Below are 19,210 nucleotides of genomic sequence, written 5' to 3' on the forward strand. Positions count from 1 at the left end.
ATTTCTGTCTCCTTCTGGGTGCGTTCCTGTGGTTTTCATGTGTTTGGCAATAGAACATCCTTAATTTTGAAATTAGAAAAAAACTTATTTCAGATCCTTTTCCAACAACAACAGTAAGAGTTCACATTTACTCAGGAAGTTCAATATGCCGGGCATGGGGCTGGCTACTTTACATCACCCCATTCATTCCTCACAACTGCCATGATCACATTTTACAGGTGAGCAACTTGAGGCTCAGAGAGGTTAAGCAACTTACCTGAAGCGGCAGAAATGTGTCAATCGTCCAGATCTGGCCCCACAGAAGCAGATCTGGTTCTCTGCTCTTTCCATCTTACCCTGTGGTCTATCAGACAACTTTTTTTCCTGCCGAACGCAAAATTAGCCAAAGCATCTGGGATGGGGTTAGAGGTTCCAAGCGAGCACAGGTGCTGAGCAGAGCTGGCCTTGCCAATAAACAAGATGAGTCCACACAAAGGACCGGCCAGCATGGGGCCTGGGACACAGCTGTCTGTACAGTGTGAAAGGAAAGCTTGCCATGATGAATTATATTGATGCAACAATGAAAGAATCGTTTTTGAAAGAATTGAACTGTTTTTGAAAGACAAAGGCACATGAATCACATCAACATTGATCTATTCAGTGTAATTTTTGAGCCAGGCGGTCTTTTTCTTTTTTAAGGTACATTCTCATTGAAGTCTGACATAAATAGAGAGGCTCATACAGCGAACCAGGGTACAGCTTGATGGATTTTCACAGGCATTTCAAGAACCCCAGGAGCCTCCCTGGTACCCCTTCCAGTTTCCTGCCCCTTGATGACAATAATAACCACCCTGACTTCTAACACCTTAGGTTAGTTTTGCCTGATTTAAACTTTATGTGGATGGAACTTTCTGAACATTATATAAATGGATCACACAGTATGTTTATGAGATTTGCCCATGATGTTTATCTAAAATTTGTTCAAGCTCATTGACATACAGTATCCACCGAGTAACTACATTTATCAACTGTGAGTCTACACAGTAGATTTTACCCATTCTCCTGCCGATGGGCATTTGATTGTTTCTGATTTTTTTCATGTTGTTCGGTGAATGTGTTTCTTTGGGGCACATACCTAGGAGTGGAATTGTTGGGTCACAGGGTCTATGTGTGTTCCGCTTTGGTAGATCCCACCAAACAGTTTTCCAAAGTGGTTGTACCAGGTTACGTCCCATCCTCACAGTGAGTAAGAGTTTCTCGTGCTCTGCTTCTTTGCCAACACTTGGTATTTTCTATTTCGATGGGCACGTAGTGGTATGTCATTGCCTTCTTGAAGCTGAGTACCTGAATACCTCTTCACGTGTTTATTGGCCATTTGGGTATCCTTTTTTTTTTTTTTTTTTTTGTGAAGTCCTGTTCAAGTCTTTTGTAGAGAGTGCTATTTTAAAGACTAATTACTACAGTCCTTTGTGGTATAATTCTGGTTCTGTTGATAAGTTGAACACTGGGGTCTGTGTGGTATGATTTTTTTATGTTTCCTTACTTAAAATATATGTACCGACTAGTCTTTTCACTAATGCCTGAAATGTCTACATCAAACTTTCTTTTGAGGGAAGACCTGCACGTGTTAGGCGGAGAGAAAGGTATGAGAGGTTCTTTTAAACTGTTTGGAACAGGGGTACGTTCAGGCTGTGTTAATGGGGTTTATGATAAGGGGACCCAGGGAATCTAGAGAGACAGCAAACATCTTAGCAGCTGCATAGCCACGCCCCACAAAGAACGGGAACGTCTTATACCATAACAGGAGTTATGGGATTCTGATAGCCAGGTTCTTCAATAGGGCATTTCAAGAGTTAGGGTATTTCCATGGCAACGCCAGTCATCCAGCAGAGTGACTTGGTCATACTATTGCCCTTTGAGCAGAAGACATCTGTTAGCTGCCTGGCCAGTAGGTCCCTGCTGCTATTGACATAGTGGCATCAGATTTCTTTCTTCCCGTTTCCTGGATGTTGCCATGTTAAGCTTCTAAGTCTCAGACCATCTATGACATCTCCTGTCTTCTTCTCTCTGTGTGTCTTTCAGTGGCTTCCCCCACCCCATAATCACACCTCTCTCTCTTTTTCTCTACAAGCCTCATTTTTCAGTGAGAGAATCTGATTGGACGGCCACTGTACGTCACTCCTGGTGAGTAGAGCTCTTCCACCAAAGCACCGCAAGGGCCACTGGCCAGCCAAGACCACTGCTCATGTCAGTTGGCTGTGCCAGCATCAGTTGGTTCAAAACACAGCAACACATGCATAGGTACCACTTCTGACCACGCTGCTTGGAAGGAGACGGTGGTAGAAGATCCGATACACACAGATGCTTCTCCCGCAGGCCAAGACATCATGAGGCATAGATGCTGTTCCAGTTAGTCAGATCAGCTGGGCCCACAGGGAGAAAGACGTGGCAGAAAGAATTCTTGTGAGGCCCTTGAGGCTGGGAGACTTTCCATATATGTTTATGTTATTTCTAATAACAGTTACAGGTGGGAAACAGACAGTGCGTTATTTCCATTTTAAAAAGGAGGGGGTTAAATTCCAGTACATTTCAGTGGCTCCTGTAATTTGCATCTTATAAACGGTAGATCTGGGATTTGAACCCACCTCTGTCGTATTGTCATCATTCATTCTATGGCATCCTTGCAATGGCTCGGGCACCTTTCTGGGAACTAGACACATCAGTGAACAAAGCTGACCTACCGGTTTTCAAAGAACTGAGCCCTGCGGAGGAGGCCAAGTCTAGGTAGGGGGCTGTATTAGTCAGCATTGTAAGTGACAGAAGCCAACTCGAACCAGCTTAAGGGAAAGTGGGTCTTGATTCGAAGGATACCGAGCGGGTAACAGGGCAGCTCTGAGGACCTCAGAGTCACAGACTCTCACTCTGCTCCCATGTCTGCTTCTTCCTGGGGGGGCACCTCCTTTCTCTCAAGCAGAGAGCATGGCTGCTGGTAGCTCTGGGGTCCCGTTCATCACCATTGTATGGGGTCTATGATTAGACCATCCTAGCAAACGTGTCCATCCCAGCAACCAGGGAATTGGCATTTTTCGTGAGAAGCTGCAAGTAGGGAGCAATGCTGAGAAGACAAAAACTAGTTCCCCAGGTGCCTCAGAGGGGCCCCCCTGAGTAGCCGGGAGTAATAAGAAGATGGGATTCACAAGGGATTTGACTCCAAGATGAACTTGGTCTATATTCAGGCAATATTCATTGAGTTCCTTAAAATATCAGGCCCTGAGTGTGCTGCTCCGAACAAAGGGTTAAATAAGATATTGTTCTTATCCTTGAAAAACTCAGTCCAGCCAGAAGATAGTGATATTTGTCTCACATTAAGTGATAACAGACAAAAAACTCTGTTGTGACCACATGGTCGGGACAGATGGGCCCCTCTCAGACCCAAGGGAGAAACCGTGATTGGATGAAGCCAAGTGTAATCCCCAGTTCTACGGATTGGCTTAGGGTGTGGTCATGTGACCAGATTTGGCCAATGAGACACTAGGAGAATTTCGTGGGGAGACCTCGCGCATCTTTTTTTTTTTTTTTAACATGACATTTTTTTTTTTTAATTTATTTAATTATGGCTGTGTTGGGTCTTCGTTTCTGTGCTAAGGCTTTCTCTAGTTGTGGCAAGCGGGGGCCACTCTTCATCGCGGTGCGCGGGCCTCTCACTATCGCGGCCTCTCTTGTTGCGGAGCACAGACTCCAGACGCGCAGGCTCAGTAATTGTGGCTCACGGGCCTAGTCGCTCCGCGGCATGTGGGATCCTCCCAGACCAGGGCTCCAACCTGCTTCCCCCTCATTGGCAGGCAGACTCTCAACCACTGCGCCACCAGGAAAGCCCTCGCGCATCTTTTTGACTTGAGAATGGTCGTGTATAGAGACGGCATTTGGAGAGGTAGCAGCTAGATTGGGATCAAACCAAGGATGAAAAGTCAAATGCTGAGTTTCTCAACATGGAAAGAGAGAACCTGATTCCTAGAGGGCCTCGTAGAAATGCTGTGCCAATCCCAGAACCCCCTCCCCCTGGGTTTTTTCTTAGGCAGGACAATCAGATCCCTTCAGCCGCTGTCAGGCACTGTACACCTGGGAGCAGGACACATCCCAGACGTACAGAGGACTGAGGATGTGGAGAAGGGAGGCGGGTGTCGAAGGTGGGACAGATCACGGAAAGCTTCTTGGGGAGGAAATTTTTGAGGTGAACCCCGCAGTGTAAATGGATGTGTTAGAGAAGTGTGGGGTGAGGGAGAGAAGAGAAGGAACACCCCAAAAGAACAAGGCAGAACTGCACGGCATTTCTATGACTTAGCCTTTGACATCACATGGTGTCACTTCTACATCCTCAACTGGTCAGGCAGCCCTCAGGCCCACCCTGGTTCAAGGGCAGGGGGATGCCAAGGTTCTAGAAGAGCATGTGGGGAAAGAAGACATTATTGCAGCCATCTTTGGAAAATGCCATTGGGCAGAATCCTTTACCCTGGGCCCCAGAACTACTTCACAAGTCCTAGGGCTTTCATGAAGGTAAACGTATCGGAGGGAGAAGCGGAGAAAATTACAGCTGCAGCCTGAGACAGAGCAGGTGAGTGGGTGTAGCGGCCAGGTGGCATTTCTGTGTTCTCCACATCTCTCCCTCTGGACATAGAAGCCACCTTTCCATTCTGCTTGTCCTCAGCCTCAGCTGCTTAACCTGGCCTGACCAATCAGAGCGTTTATTCCATTTCCCACCCCGCCGCCATCACAGTGATTGGTTCAGGAACAGTCAAGGGACCCAAGGCAGGCCTAGCAGAGTCAGCCCTGGGAACTTAGCTAGAACTACTGGGCGAGTCCTACTCTTTTCACTGTGATCATTGGCTCTAAGGACCAAGCAGGCTTGGAGCTACTTGGGCAGCATCTTTTTGAAGGCTCCGTGTGTAAGAACCTGCCTAAGAAGGAAGCTGGAACTGAGGAAAGCAAGGCTGAGGGATGAAGAGAGAGAAAGATTTCTGATCACGTCGTTTATGGACCTGGTTTCAGCTATAGGCAGAGGCAAATCCACCTCTGGAGTTTTGGTTTACATACACCAATAATTCCCCTCAGGCCTTAAGCCGGGTTGGATTGAGTTTCTGGCACTTGTAACCCAAAGTGTTCGATTAACATAGTGAGCTTTGTACATAAGTATTAACATGAAGAAATTGGATCAGAAGTTTGCAAGGTGCTCCTTGGAAAAAAGATTCGAGGTTCCACGGAAATCAAATCACTTCCTCCTCCTCCGGAATGGACAAAACAGAGGCAAGGCTGGGCCTGAAAGAAATGAACCTACAGCTAAGTGAGACTTGGATGGCTAAAGAAAGATGGGTCACATTGGGTTGGTTCTGCTGTGTTTCTGAACCTGATCATGTCTATTGTGACATGGAACCCTGGGCAGGAGAGAAAGCATCTGCTGGTCTGATAGCATCTCCATCCACCCATTCATCTATCCATCCATCCATCTCTGCATTTGCCCATTAATTAAACAAATATTGAGTTTAAATAACTGGCACAAGAAAGTAAGTCAGACAGAGAAAGACAAATATCATATGATCTCACTTATATGTGGAATCTAAAAAAAATGATGCAAATGAACTTATTTACAAAACAGAAATAGACTCACAGACATAGAAAACAGACTTATGGTTACCAAAAGGGAAAGTTAGGGGAGGGATAAATTAGGAGTTTGGGATTAACATATACACACTACTATATATAAAATAGATAAACAACAAGATCCTATTGTATAGCACAGGGAACTCTACTCAGTATTCTGTAATAACCTATATGGGAAAAGAACCTGAAAAAGAATGGATATATATGTATATGTATAACTGAATCATTTTGCTGTACACCTGAAACTAACATAACATTGTAAATCAATTGTACTCCAATATAAGATAAAAATTAAATTAAAATAATAAAATTAAAAAGTAAATAACCGGCACAAGGTGTTACGAGGGAGAGGGCTTGAGGCACTAAGTCACAGTCAAATAAGCCTTCCATGCCTGGAGGCTGGGACTCAGTCAGATGCCCTCTTTTTCATTAGAAAAATGAGAAAATCTAACTAGATACTTGCTCACATCCCTTTGAGGCTATTCTATGATGATTCAAATGGTTTTCAAAATGGATGATAATTCAGAGGGTTATCTGGCCTGATTTTCTCACGTCTGGGGTGAGAACAACCAAACTTTTGGTACCCAAAGACCTGACACCCACTCCACTCCCTCATGACTTCATCATTTGCTGATGGCTGGTGGGCGGGGAGAGAAGAAAGACTGTGACAGAACCGCTGCTGGTTACAGGCAACAGGGCTGGTTAAAGACCAGTGGCCGCTGCTGTTGTGATGGTGCAGCGAGGGGCGGGGGGAACCCGCCCAGGCAGCAAAAGTGGAAAAAAAAGAGCTGGGAGCCACAGGAAAGCTGCCTTGGGGTTCTTTCCCCCAGCAGTTGAAACACAGAGCATCTCTGCCTAGACTGGGAAAGGAAACAGGCCCAGCCGCCTTGCGGGACACGATTTCTGAGCGGTGGCCCTGGGAGCATGTGAAATGCCACTCCGGGCAGGCTCGCGGGGATGCCAGGCTGCTCTACCCAGTAGCTGTTGCCCTCACTCCCCTCCTTCAGAAAGGAAACGGCAGGCTTGTTACTGCTTTGCTCAGGACCGGGGATTATGGAGCTTAAACTCTCTCCTTCAAGCCACGTTCAAGTTTTTGACTTAAAAGGGAAATGTTTCATTTTAGGCCAAATGCATCCCCCTCTTTCCCCCTTCCTGGACCAAGAACAAAGCAATTCAAATCAGAAAACAGAGGGAACTCCGTGTGCACTGTCCACAGGGACCCGGCTCCCAACTGGATCTGACGGAATTTGATTGAAGTACAACTGAACCCCTCCGCGTTTGTTCAAATGTCATTTCAATAGAAACGTTTCAAATCTCTGCCAAGGAACTGCCCAGGGGGTGGCGGGCAGCTTGGGCCGGAGACCGCAGGGGCGGGACCCAGGCGAGGCTGACTCAACCCAGCTCAAAAGGGTGGTGGTGGGGGGGGAGTAGTGGGAAAAGGGGAGGAGGGGAAGGAAGGAAGGGGGTAGAGGTGGGCTTTCTGGGCAGCTCTTACACTGCAGAGGCAAGATATAAATGAGACACGAGATGCCTGGATTTTGGCAACGTATTTTCCTTTTATTTTTTTTTTGTTACAGACAAATTCAAAGCCTGGAAGGATTCATATCAGAAAAGTGACGAGGCTTCAAGACTTGGCTCGTCACCCCCTTGGCCCACGGTGATCCAGCGCAAACGCACCACGCTTGTCAGTTTGGAAAGGGGACCATGTGTCTGGCTGGCCTGGGCTTGTCAAGGCAACTGAATAGGATTTGGTTTGAGGTTGGGGCAAGGAGGTGGCTCTTGGTTTTCTTACCCTGCGTGGTCGGTAAAGGTGGCTGAGGTCAGGGGCTTGATAGACAAAACAATCTTTAAAAAGTAGACCTAGGGGCTTCCCTGGTAGCTCAGTGGTTAAGAATCTGCCTGCCAATGCAGGGGACACAGGTTTGAGCCCTGGTCCGGGAAGATCCCACATGCTACAGAGCAGCTGAGCCCGTGCGCCGCAACTACTGAGTCTGCGCTCTAGAGCCCGTGAGCCACAACTACTGAGCCCACGTGCCACAACTACTGAGCCCGTGCGCCTAGAGCCTGTGCTCCACAACAAGAGAAGCCACCGCAGTGAGAAGCCCGCACACCGCAACGAAGAGTAGCCCCCGCTCGCCGCAACTAGAGAAAGCCCGTGCGCAGCAACGAAGACCCAACGCAGCCAAAAATAAATAAATAATAAATAAATAAAATTTTAAAATAAATAAATAAAATAAAATAAAAATAGACCTAAGTTGGAAGACTCATACTTTCTCGATTTCAAAACATAGAGTAAGCTACAGTAATCAAAAATGTATACAAAGCTATAGGAATCAGGACTGCTTGGTCCTGGCATGAGGATAGACCTGTGGATCAATGGAATAGAATTGAGAGTCTAGAAATAAATCCGTATACTTATGATCAATTGATTTTAGACAAATGTGTCAAGACAATTTGGTGGGGAATGAATAGTCTTTTCAACCAATGGTGCTGGTACAATGGGACATCCACATGCAAAACAATGAAGTCGGACCCTTCCCTCATACCATATACGCGAATTACCTCAGCATGGTCATAGACCTAAATGTAAGAGCTAAAACTTTTAGAAGAAAACATAGGTGTAAGTCTTTATGGCCTTGGATTGGGCAACAGCTTCTTAGATATAACACTAAAGGCAAAGAAATCCCCCCAAAACGGATAAATTGAACTTCATCAAAATTAATTGCTTCAAAGGACACGATCAAAAAAGTGAAAAGACAACCCACTGAATGGGAGAAAATATTTGCAAATCATATATCTAATAAGGACTTCATATCCAGAGCTCTTGTAACTCAAAAACAAAAGACAACTAACCAATTTTAAAAATGGACAAAGGATTTGGACATTTCTCCAAAGAAGATGTGCAAGCAGCCAATAAGCATATGAATGATGCTCAACATCATTAGCCTTTAGAGAAATGCAAGTCAAAACCACAATGAGGTAGCACTTCACACTCACTAGGATGGCTGCAATAAAAAAGACAGACAGTAACAGATGTTGGCAAAGATGTGGACAAATTGGAAGTCTCCTCCATTGCTGATGGGAATGTGAAATGGTGCAGCCATTTTGGAAAACAATTTGGTAATTCCTTGGAAAGTTAAGTATAGTGTTAGCATATGACTCAGCAATTCCACTTTTTGGTATATCCCAAGAGAACTGAAAACAAATGTCTACACAAAAACTTGTACCTGAATGTTCATAACAGGATTACTCATAATGGCCAAAGGTAGAAACAGCCCACATGTCCATCAATTGATGAATAGATACAAATTATTCCTACAAGGGAATATTTTTCAGCCATAAAAAGGAATGAAGTACTGATACATGCTACAACAAGGATGAACTTTGAAAACATTATGTTATCTGAAAGAAGCCAGACACAGCAGGCCACATATTATACGAGTGCATCTATATGAAATGCCCAGAATAGGCAAATCCATAGAGACAGAAAGTAGACTGGTGATTGCCAAGGCCTGAGGGTTGGAGATGGGGTAGAAAGGACAATGGGTACAAGGTTTCTTTTAGAGGTGATGAAATTCCTCTATAATTTTAGAGGAATTATATAGTGGTGATGGTTGCACAACTGTGTTAACATACTAAAACCACTGAATTGTCTGCTTTTAAAGTGTGAATTTTGTGGTATATGAATTATACCTCAATATTTTTAAAAGGCCATGGGGATGAATTTGGGGGATGGCTTAGGAAAGCTAAGAGGGCACGTGAGAGCTTAGGAGGTAACAAGACTCATTTCTCTTGGCCACACTAGGGTTTTTCCTTAATTATCAAATATCAGTGAGGCATGCAAGAGGTCACTCATGCGTAGTGACAGCGGCCCAAACTAAGTGACTGAGACATGCATGTTTTGGTCTCGTTTCTTCCACTGCTAAGGGACGTTAATCCGGTCATCGGACATCTCTTGATTTTCTCTTACACACGTAGGTGGCTCTGTACAGAAGAAGGAACTAGAGCTTCAAAGCCAGGCAAGGCTGTGTTGCATCTTGGTTCTGCCCTTTGCCCGCCGGGGGACCTTCGGCAGGTTACGTGGCTGCCTTCACCTGTATTTTCTCATCTCCAACGTGGGTTGGTGGGAAGATGCAATGGCAGCTCCGGGCACCTGCTGCATACCCAAAATGCCTTGCTTGTCCCTCCTCCTTATCTTCCCAGAGTCTTGTTTATACGTGACAGAGCAAGAGTACAGGAAGACTGTGTGAAGGGACAAATTATACTCCCCCCGACCCCATGCACCCTCTCCAACAGGAGGGGAAGCTGATTACAGCCAAATCCTCCAGGTCTACATTTTGTCTGAGGGCAATGTCAGAATTGGGCTTACTGTGCTATCTCTCTAGGGCTGCCCCCAAAGGATGGGGAACAATCCCATTCCAAATCCCTCAGGTGTAGACTTTGAGGGCAACTTCCCATGAGCCCTACAAGAATTCAGCTGGACCACAAGGCTCGGGGCCGGATGCAAACCACTATAAACTAGGTAACACCCATGAGTTTTCAGGAACCCAAGCTTCTGTTGCCCCCTCTCCCCCCCCACCCCCGGAAAAATTCAGATTCCTTGTCAGGTTCCCAGGTGCCTGCACCACTGCAATGGCTGCCATGATGTCACTGGACTTGCCCTCGTGAACTCCCTGCCACCCCCTCCTTAACACCAGAGAGAGCCTTCGGTGGACGTGGAAACTGAGTCAGATGGTTCCTTCCAGAAGCCACTTCCCCCTCTCCCTGCCCTCCCTCCCCACTCTCTGACCCGCAAGCTGGTTTTCATTCTCCATCTCTCTCAAGCTGCGAAGGGTATGTCTTCCTAACACTTGTCAAAAATTAAAGCGAGACCTGCTTTCAAGCGTTCTGTCTGTGCTTGCCGCCAGGAAAGCAAGTCTATCTCCAAAGAATTTGCATCTACAGTTCCAAATATGCACTGGTGCTCAGACGAAAGAATGTCTTCCCGCTTTCAAGCTGGGTTTGGCGTGACCTCTAGGTTTTAATATTTTCAACAAAGTGTCATTTGACAATGCCACCGCGTTCAGAAAGAGGAGAAAAGTGAATGTCCTTTCATATACGTGTAGCCTGGCTTGAGAGTCAGATGAGAAGAATTAGCCCAGAGCCACCTACTTGATTTTATCTTTTGCTTTCACCCTTTATTTAATTTAAAAAACCTGCACAGAAGCATTATTGTTTTCATTTCTAGGTTTTAACTGCTGTTTTGGTGAAGGGGGTCAACGTGAGTTTTTTTAAGAAGACCGAGGTGTCTGCAATTCCTAACACAAGAGCAGCAAGTAAAGCCCTTTCTCCTGCGTGTCCATCGCTGACCTCACGCCCAGCCCCCTGCCACGCACCCTCTCCCCAGCTCCAGCAGCAGGGGAAGCCGATCGCAGCCAAGCCCCCCACGTCTAGATTTTGTCCCAGGGCAACGTTGCACGAGTCCTGCAAGAATCCGGCTGACTGAGCTCTAGCGCTGCCCCTAAAGCATGGTGACCGGTGGGGTTCCCGCTCAGAGTGCTCGGCTCTGGCCACCCCCAGACAGGGAGCCCCAGGGGCTGTGACAGGCGCAGTGCCCCGGGTGGCCAGGAGGAGGGCATCTCGTGCCTCGGAAGGTCCTCTTTCAGGGCCGTGGTCCCCGGCTCTTAGCTGATATCCCCCTGCCCGTCATGCGCAGAAGGCTCCGTCTTGACAGAAGTGGCGGCCACCGCCCGGCTCTGCCTGTCCATCAGCTTGTCAAAATAATCAGCGCTGCCCCAGGCCACGCCGCCCAGTTTGACTTAGAAGTCGGCCCAGCGGTGGGTTTCTCAGCTTCACTCAACACCCCGACAGGCCTGGGGGCCCAGGATGGGCAGGTTGACACAGATGTGGGCCTCTCGGCGCCCGAGCAGGTGTCCGATAACCTCATTCTCCACCCTCCCCGTGAAGAGCCCCCTCGTGCTGGAGGGAGGAGAGGCCGGTCTTTGGAGAAGACTCGGGGGGACCCATCCCCTGCCTGTGCTGCGGGCTGGCTGGGGAGTGGGAGCTTGAGCTGAGGCTGGGGGGCCGTGGCTTCGGTCCAGTTTCGAGAGAGCGCGTGCACGCTTCCCATAAACCCTTCATCGATTCATCGCGGCCGCCCCTCGAGGTGTTAGTTTTCCCATCTACACCCCCGAAGACAGGCTCAGATTCACGAAGTTCTTCGCCAGAGGTCACAAAACCAGGAGGTCTCGGAGCTGGGCCCGACCGGAGGCCCTCTGAGCTCTCGGCCCAGGCCTGTCCGCCTGCCCCACCTGTACAAACAGACGTGACCCTTCGGAGGCGGAGGAAACAGCCAACCATCAACATGTGCTTTCAACCTGTAAGAGCCTTTCCGCATCTACTTCCGTTATCTTGTTTGCTTCTCCCGGGAGATCTGTGATTCCATGGAGGGGGGAGACGGCAGTTCTGGCGCTGCCTCTCCTCCCTGCTGACCTCTCTCCCCCAAGGGACCCCACCCACCGTGTCGGGCAGCCTGCACCCCAGAGTGTGCGGGCGGCCGCCCTCTCCTGAGAAGCCCGCTTGGGCGCAGTGGCCTTCGTGGGCCCCATGAACCAAAGGAAGATGCCCGAAAGTTCTTTGAAGCCTTCTATTTTATCTAAAGAAGAAATTTCCCGGAAAATTACATTCAACTTCATCACCTATCTGCTTCTCTTTTTTCTTTCTTTTTTTAAAAAAATTGTGATAAAACGCATATAACGTAAAATTGACCATATTAGCTGTTTTTAGCTTCAGTGGCATTAAGTACATTCACACTGTTGGGAAACCATCACCATCACTCACCTCCAGAACTTTCTTGTCTTCCCAAATTGCACCTCTGTCCCCATTAAACACTAACTCTGCACCCCACCTCCCCCCAGGTCCTGACAACCACCGCTACTTTCTGTCCCTATGAATTTGACCCCTCTAAGTACCTCACATAAGTGGAATCATACGGTGTGTGTCCTTTTGTGACTGGCTTTTTCACGTAATGTCCTGAAGTTTCATCAATGTTGTAGCATGTGTCAGAATTTCCTCCTTTTTTAAAGCTGAAGAACATTCCAGTGTGTGTGTGTGTGTGTGTGTACACACACACTACGTGTTATCCATTCATCTATACCTGTTTCTTTCAAATAAAATATCTTAAAATTACTTACTGGTTAAACAGATTATTTGCACCGTAATAAAGCCTGGCAAATAGGGCCAGGGGTCAGCAGATGTTTCCTTAACAGGCCAGATAGTAAATATTTTAGGCTTTATAGGCCATTATGTTCTCTGCCGCAATCACGCTACTATATAACTGCCGTGGTGGTATGACCACCATGGACCAAGCAGAAATGAATGGGGTAGTTTGTGTTCCAATAAAACTTTATTTACAAAGGCAGGCAATAGGGCGGATTTGACCTGTGGTTTATAGGCACCTGTCCTGGGGGTCAATATGGTATCTCATTGAGATCACAGGTTAGTGGGATGATTGAGTTCACACAAAAAACTTCCCTCCCAGGCTCACATGGTCAAGGCCCGGCCAGCACGCTCCGTCCCGAGCCACCCTCAGCCCTGATCTTCAGGTTCTGTGGCCACGTCTGCCACCCTCTGGCCAAAGTCCTTTTCCCAGCGCGACTGATTCTCAGATGACCCAGGCCTTCCCAGCACCACTGCCCCACGTTTGCCAAATACATCTGCCAATGACTGAACGACAGTTGTGTACAAGAAGATTTTCCCCAAGAGGCCCTCAGTCCCTCAGGTCCCAGATGGAAATAGACACCTATGGAGTTGGGTGTTGTAGCTCCAGATGCCGGGAGAACCTGATGCCCAGCACTGGCCCAAACAAGAACCCTAAGTCACTGTGTCCCAGTGAAATCTTTGTCGTTTCTTGCAAAGTATCCCTGTCTGTTTTCCCTTCTTGGGAGGGGTTTCACCTGGGATACTCGGCCCCCGGACTAGGCCTCTTAGAGATGCTCTCTCTAAACCAGGAATGTCTCAGGAGCAGAACACAGGAGCCTGGGCACCAGGCAGATTGTGCAGCTGGGAAAACAAGATTGCAAGGGGAGACTTTCTCCTCTGCCTTCTGGAAAGCCTTAAGACATTTTAAACAACAGCTTTCTTAAGGTGTAATGGACATATAATAGGCTGCACATAAAATGTACAATTTGACAAATTTCGACGTACATCTATATCCATGAACCATCACCACAACCAAGAGGGTGAACCTCTCTCTGCCCCCCTAAAGTTTCTTCATGCTCCTTGTTGATATTCCCTCTCTCTCCTCCCCACACCTTTCTCCCCAAGCAACCATGATCTGCCTTCTGTCTTTATAGATTAATTTGCATTTTCTGGAGCTTTATATAAATGGATTCATGGACTTCTCTGGTGGTCCAGTGGTTAAGACTCTGCACGTCCACTGCAAGGGGCGCGGGTTCGATCCCTGGTCAGGGAACTAAGATCCCACATACCATGCGGCATGGCCAAAAGATTTTATAAAAAAAGGATTCATAAAGTATGCACTCCTTTTTGGTTCACTTCTTTTGCTAAGCATAATAATTCTGAGGTTCATCCATTTCATTGAATGATTCATAGTTTATTCTTTTTTGTTGCTGATAGCTTTTCACTCTAGGCGTATAGCACGATTTGTTTTTTCATTCCCTGTGGATGAGCATTTGGGTTATTTCCAGTTAATTAGGTCAAGTTGGTTGATAGTGTTGTCCAAATCTACTACATCTTTGCTGATTTTCTGTCTACATGATTTATCAATGATATAGAGAGGGGTGCTGGGATCTCCAACTATAATGGGAATGTGTCTACTTCTGCTCTCAGGTCTATCAGGTTTTGCTTCATGGATTTTGAAGCACTGTTATTAGAAGCATAAATGTTCAGGACCATTACGTCCTCTTGATTCACTGATCCATTTATCATTATGAAACGATTTTGTTTATCTCTGGTGCATGGCCCAGAAGGCAACATTTTTGTTGCTTAAACTTGGTTTCACCAATCAAGGCTGCAGTGACTCAGTCAGCCCCTGATGGGAGGCTGAGTCAGTCTTGTACTTGGCCTGCCTTGATGGGCTGTGCGAGGTACCATTTCCAGTTTCCTTCCTGTGTTTCTCCACTGGGAGGGGCTTCGTGAAAGCCAGACCCAGGGTGGGGTTGGGTTAGGGCTGGGGGCCCAGGACTTGGAATTTCTTGGTTTATCACTGGGCACGATCCCCAACCTGATGACGTATGAAGACCCAGGGGTGGCAAAGAGGTCATGATGACCCTGTCTAGACTCTGAATTTATTTTTAAGAGACAGTTTTGTTGGAACCAGGTCCCAGACTGTTCCGTGTGTTCTGAGATGGTGCTAAAAGGATCTTCTGTACGGGGGCCATGTCCTAGGTTTACTAAGTCCGCCATAAACTTAACTGTCTTTTCTTGGGCTTTGAAGCCCTAAGACTCCCCTTTTGGCACGGGACTCCCGCCCCCCGCACACACCCAGATTCCTGGCAGGAAGCACCGGCTGAGGATCCAAGTGCCAGGGCGTTGGCACTCTCCCTCTTCAGGAGGTGACGTCAGGGAGAAGCCACATTGCCAACAGCACGCTGGAGCGTTTGGAAGCAAGTGCCCGGGCGTTGCTGCTTCTAGGCCCTGCCCCGAGTGCTGTCTTGAGCACCAGGGAGTCCAGCTCATCATCTCGTCTGCCCAAGCCCACCCTTCTATGGCACAGGAGCTCTGCCGAGTCTGCCAGGTCTTACCCATGTTGTCTTAGATCTCGTGTTATTCTCACCACAACTCTGGAAGCCAGGTATTAGTGTACCCGTTCTACAGAGGAAGACACTGAGGCCTGGGTGAAAGTAAAGGAGTTGAGTGAAGATACACAGCTAGGAGGTGTAGAGCCAGGGCTCAAACCCAGGTCATCTTGTTCTAAATTCAGGGTTTGTTCCATTATGCTGCACACCTGTATCTGTTTCCTACGGCCGCCATGAAAATTATCTCGAAACTGGTGGCTGAAAGCAATAGGAATTTATTCTTTTCTATGGTCCTGGAAGTCAGAAGTCCAAAATCAAGGTGTTGGCAGGGGAGGTTCCTTCCAGAAGGAGATTCTGTTCCACGTCTCTCTCCAAGCTTCTGGTGTTCTATGGCTTGTGGGTGCCTCGCTTCAGTCTGTGTTTGTCTTCACAAGGGTCTTGACATGACCTTCTTCTTTGGATAACAACGAAATAAGTTGGAGAGTTGGAGGCCCGGTGGAAAAGGTAGTCCAAGACGGAAGGAGGGTATAGAGTCAGGGACTTCTAGGCCTGGGCAATCATGCTTTCCACGCCTGAGCCTCCTTCCTCATCTGTAACATGAGACTAGTGATCTCACACCTCAGGGGCTCTTGTAAGAGTTAATTGTATGCAAAGTGCTTCGCCCCAGGCCTGGCACCAATGAATATGAGTTATGAAAAAAATAGGATTGATAAGATGGCTCCTATTTCCCTGCAAATAAAGCCCGAAGTCTTTGCCGTGGTCAACAAGACCTTCCATGATACGGACCCAGTTCTTTCCGCCCTCACTTCTGACCCCTCACCCCTCTGTTCTTGGCATTTCAGCTGCTCTGACCTCATGGCTGTTGTTCCCTGCATCTGCCCAGGGGCTTTGCATCTGTAGCTGCTTCTGCCTGGCTTGAGTCTGGTCTCTCTTTAAAGGTCATCTGATCTGAGACCTGCCCTGGTGTCCCTATTTAAAATGCTACCCAATCAATCAATCAATCAATCAAATTCCACCCTGGTCCTCCTATGTGTCCCCGTTTCCAGCACTCTGGCCCCTGTGGGCTGCTTTCTTTCTTCTTAGCACTTAGCATTAATTGATGTATTAAATACTGTTGACACTTGAACAATGCGGGGTTTAGGGGTGCTACCGTGTATAACTTTGCAGTCGACTCTCCACATCCTAGGTTCCTTATTTGCTGACTCAACCAACCGCGGACTGTGTTGTACCGTAGTATTGACGGAAAAAAAACCCCTGCATACAAGTCGACCTGCGCAGTTCAAACCTGTGTTGTTCAAGGGTCTATCGGATTTATTTATCTGATTATTTATTTCTGTCTTCCTCCGCCAGAGTGCAAGCTTTTAGGGAGCCTGTTTTGTTCACTGCCAAATCCCTAGTGCCCATGACAGTGGTTGGCAGGTAGTAGCTCTCAATCTCTCTGTGACATGCATGCATGGAATCCGATTGGGCAGCCCAGTTGGTAGTGCAATTCACGTATACAATCTTGCCCCACTAGCCATCTTTTGAAGAGGAAAATGACATTGAGCATCTACCACCTACTCCAGGCACTATACTCAGTGTCTCAATTCACCTCACATCTACTTTTGTAGGTGAAGAAACAGGATCAGAGAGGTTAAGTCAGTTGCCTAAGATCACACAGTTCATCAGTGGAGAGATGGAATTCATACCCGTGTCTGCCTCTTTCCTGCCCCCGGTCCCTCAAGCTGAGGTGTCCCTCAGCTTTTGATTCTAGAGGAAGAAACTGGGGAAAGATGGAATCTGCCCCCGTTAGGGGGCTCCCTGGGAAAGTCTCCAACCTCGGCTCCCAGAAGAGGGTCCTGGCCTCTGGAATTCCTGGCAGGAGGCAGGAGATGTGCCTCGGCCCTCCTGTCGCTGACCTTGAAGAAGTGTCTTCAGAAACTCTTTTAATCTAAAATCCCCTGCAGCTTCCAGCCACCCACATCTTAAGTCATGTCAGCAGAGCCTCTCATATTTGACATTCTTTCCCCGAGTTCCTGACCCCGGCATTCTCCAGCACTGCTCTCCTCTGCTTTCTCCCGTCCGTGGTTACTGGTGCGTCGGGGAAGGAGGGGTGAAGGCCGGGAGGGACCAGACCTTAGCGCCCCGGCCCCATGGGGGATGGGCGGGGAGCCGCAGGTCCTCTGGGGCTGTGCCTCAGAAAGCCCACCTCTAGGAAAGGTTCCAGAAGCTGCCATGAGAGGCTGGGGTCCTCCAGGGGATGTCTGGGGTCAGGGGCCACGGGCTTGCGGCTCAGCACGTCCTAGTCCAACGTCGGGGGCACGGGCCCACCGCGTGGGCCAGCAGAGTCGTCCTCAGACAGCGGGACCCGCACCCTGGGCCTCCGAGTCCACCCCGCACAGCTCCCTACCCGCCACGCTGTCTCCATCAGGACCGAACCGAAAACGCGTATGGACCCAACGTGCAACTTGTCTGGGGCTCTGGGCCTTCTGTGCCCACCTTCCCTGCCCATCCATTGCCTGCTCAAGACCTAGCCCAGATCTCAAAACCATCCTGAAGGCTCCCCAGCTTAACCTGCTCCAGATTTTGACACCGATTCCAGCATGTGGGGTTTTCCCCAACCACAACCGAGCAATTCTCTGCGACACCAGCGGGGTGTCCTGCAGTTCAACTCAGCTCTGACACTGTCTACCCGGAAACGGCATCAGATCCTACAGGCGAAGGGCTCAGTCCTACAGGACTGCCCCTTGCCCTTCAGACACCAGCTGAAAGTCCAAATTGTCCCCCGCGTGTCTGACAGAATTGCTACAGATCCGAGGGTCCAACGACCCCCTCCTTGGGTTCAATTAATTTGCTAGGGTGGCTCACAGAACTCAGAGAGACATTTTACTCGCTAGATTACCCGTTTATTGTAAAAGGATATGATTTAGGGGCAGACAGATGGAAGAGATGCATGGTGCAACGTATGGGGAAAGCTTGTGTGCCCTTTCCAGGCGCGACACGTTCCTCAGATCTCCACGTGCCCCAGATCTCCACGTGCCCTCCGAGCCCGTCCTTTTCGGGGTTTTTATGGCGGTTTCATTACCTAGGTAGGCTTGATTAAATCATTGGCCACTGGCGACTGATTCAACCTCCAGCCCCTCTCCTCTTGGGGTAGGGGGTTGGGGGATGGGATTGAAAGTTCCAACCTTCTAATAACTCCGTTGGGTCTCCTGGCAACCAGCCCCCATCCTTAGGTGCGGGTCCAAAAGTCATTTTATTAACATAACAAAAGACACCTTGATCGCTCTCATCATTTAGGATGGGTTTTAGGAGCTCTGGGCCAGACGAGGGACAAAGAACAAATATACATTTCTTATTATAAATCATCATATCACGTTGCTCAACTCAGATCCCTTCAAACTGCAGGCCACATGGGGGCCCAGGTTCCCTCTAGAGCAAAGATCTGATGAGGAGTCTCGCTCCTGGGTCAGGCTAAGCCCCGGGCTTTCCAAGCTCCTGGGACGCCCGCTTGACTGTCTGCCCAGCCTCATCTTTGCTCTTCCTGATCTCTGGAGCCATGCCACCACTCCAGCCACTTTCTGTGGCCTGGCTTTCCCTTTCTTCTTCCTGCCTTTTTTGCGTGCTGTCCCTCCTGTGGGCAGTGTTCCCCACAAACTTGTGTCCTTCCCAGAACCGCAGAATGTGAACTTCTTCGGAAGTAGGGATGTCATTTGTTAAGCTGTAGGCCTACTGGAGTAGGGAGGGCCCCGAGGAGACTCAGAAACACGCAGAGGAGAAGCCAGGGAAGATGCAGGCAGAGATTGGAGTGAGGCGGGCCGCAAGCCCAGGACCTTCAGGGCTCGCCTGCCACCACGAGA

At 48.3% G+C, this 19,210-nt stretch overlaps 1 long non-coding RNA gene across 1 annotated transcript in view; it reads left to right on the forward strand.

The window, feature by feature from the left end:
* The window catches only part of LOC130705952 (uncharacterized), a 29,977-nt gene extending 21,870 nt beyond the window's left edge, over nt 1-8,107 (forward strand). The window contains exons 2-3 of the long non-coding RNA XR_009006350.1: nt 2,111-2,163; nt 7,212-8,107. This is a non-coding gene — a long non-coding RNA (uncharacterized LOC130705952). The remainder of the gene's footprint in view (nt 1-2,110; nt 2,164-7,211) is intronic.
* Nucleotides 8,108-19,210: the final 11,103 nt, after the last annotated feature.

Source organism: Balaenoptera acutorostrata, chromosome 20 (genome assembly GCF_949987535.1).
Source record: "Balaenoptera acutorostrata chromosome 20, mBalAcu1.1, whole genome shotgun sequence".
NCBI classification, from domain to species: domain Eukaryota; kingdom Metazoa; phylum Chordata; class Mammalia; order Artiodactyla; family Balaenopteridae; genus Balaenoptera; species Balaenoptera acutorostrata.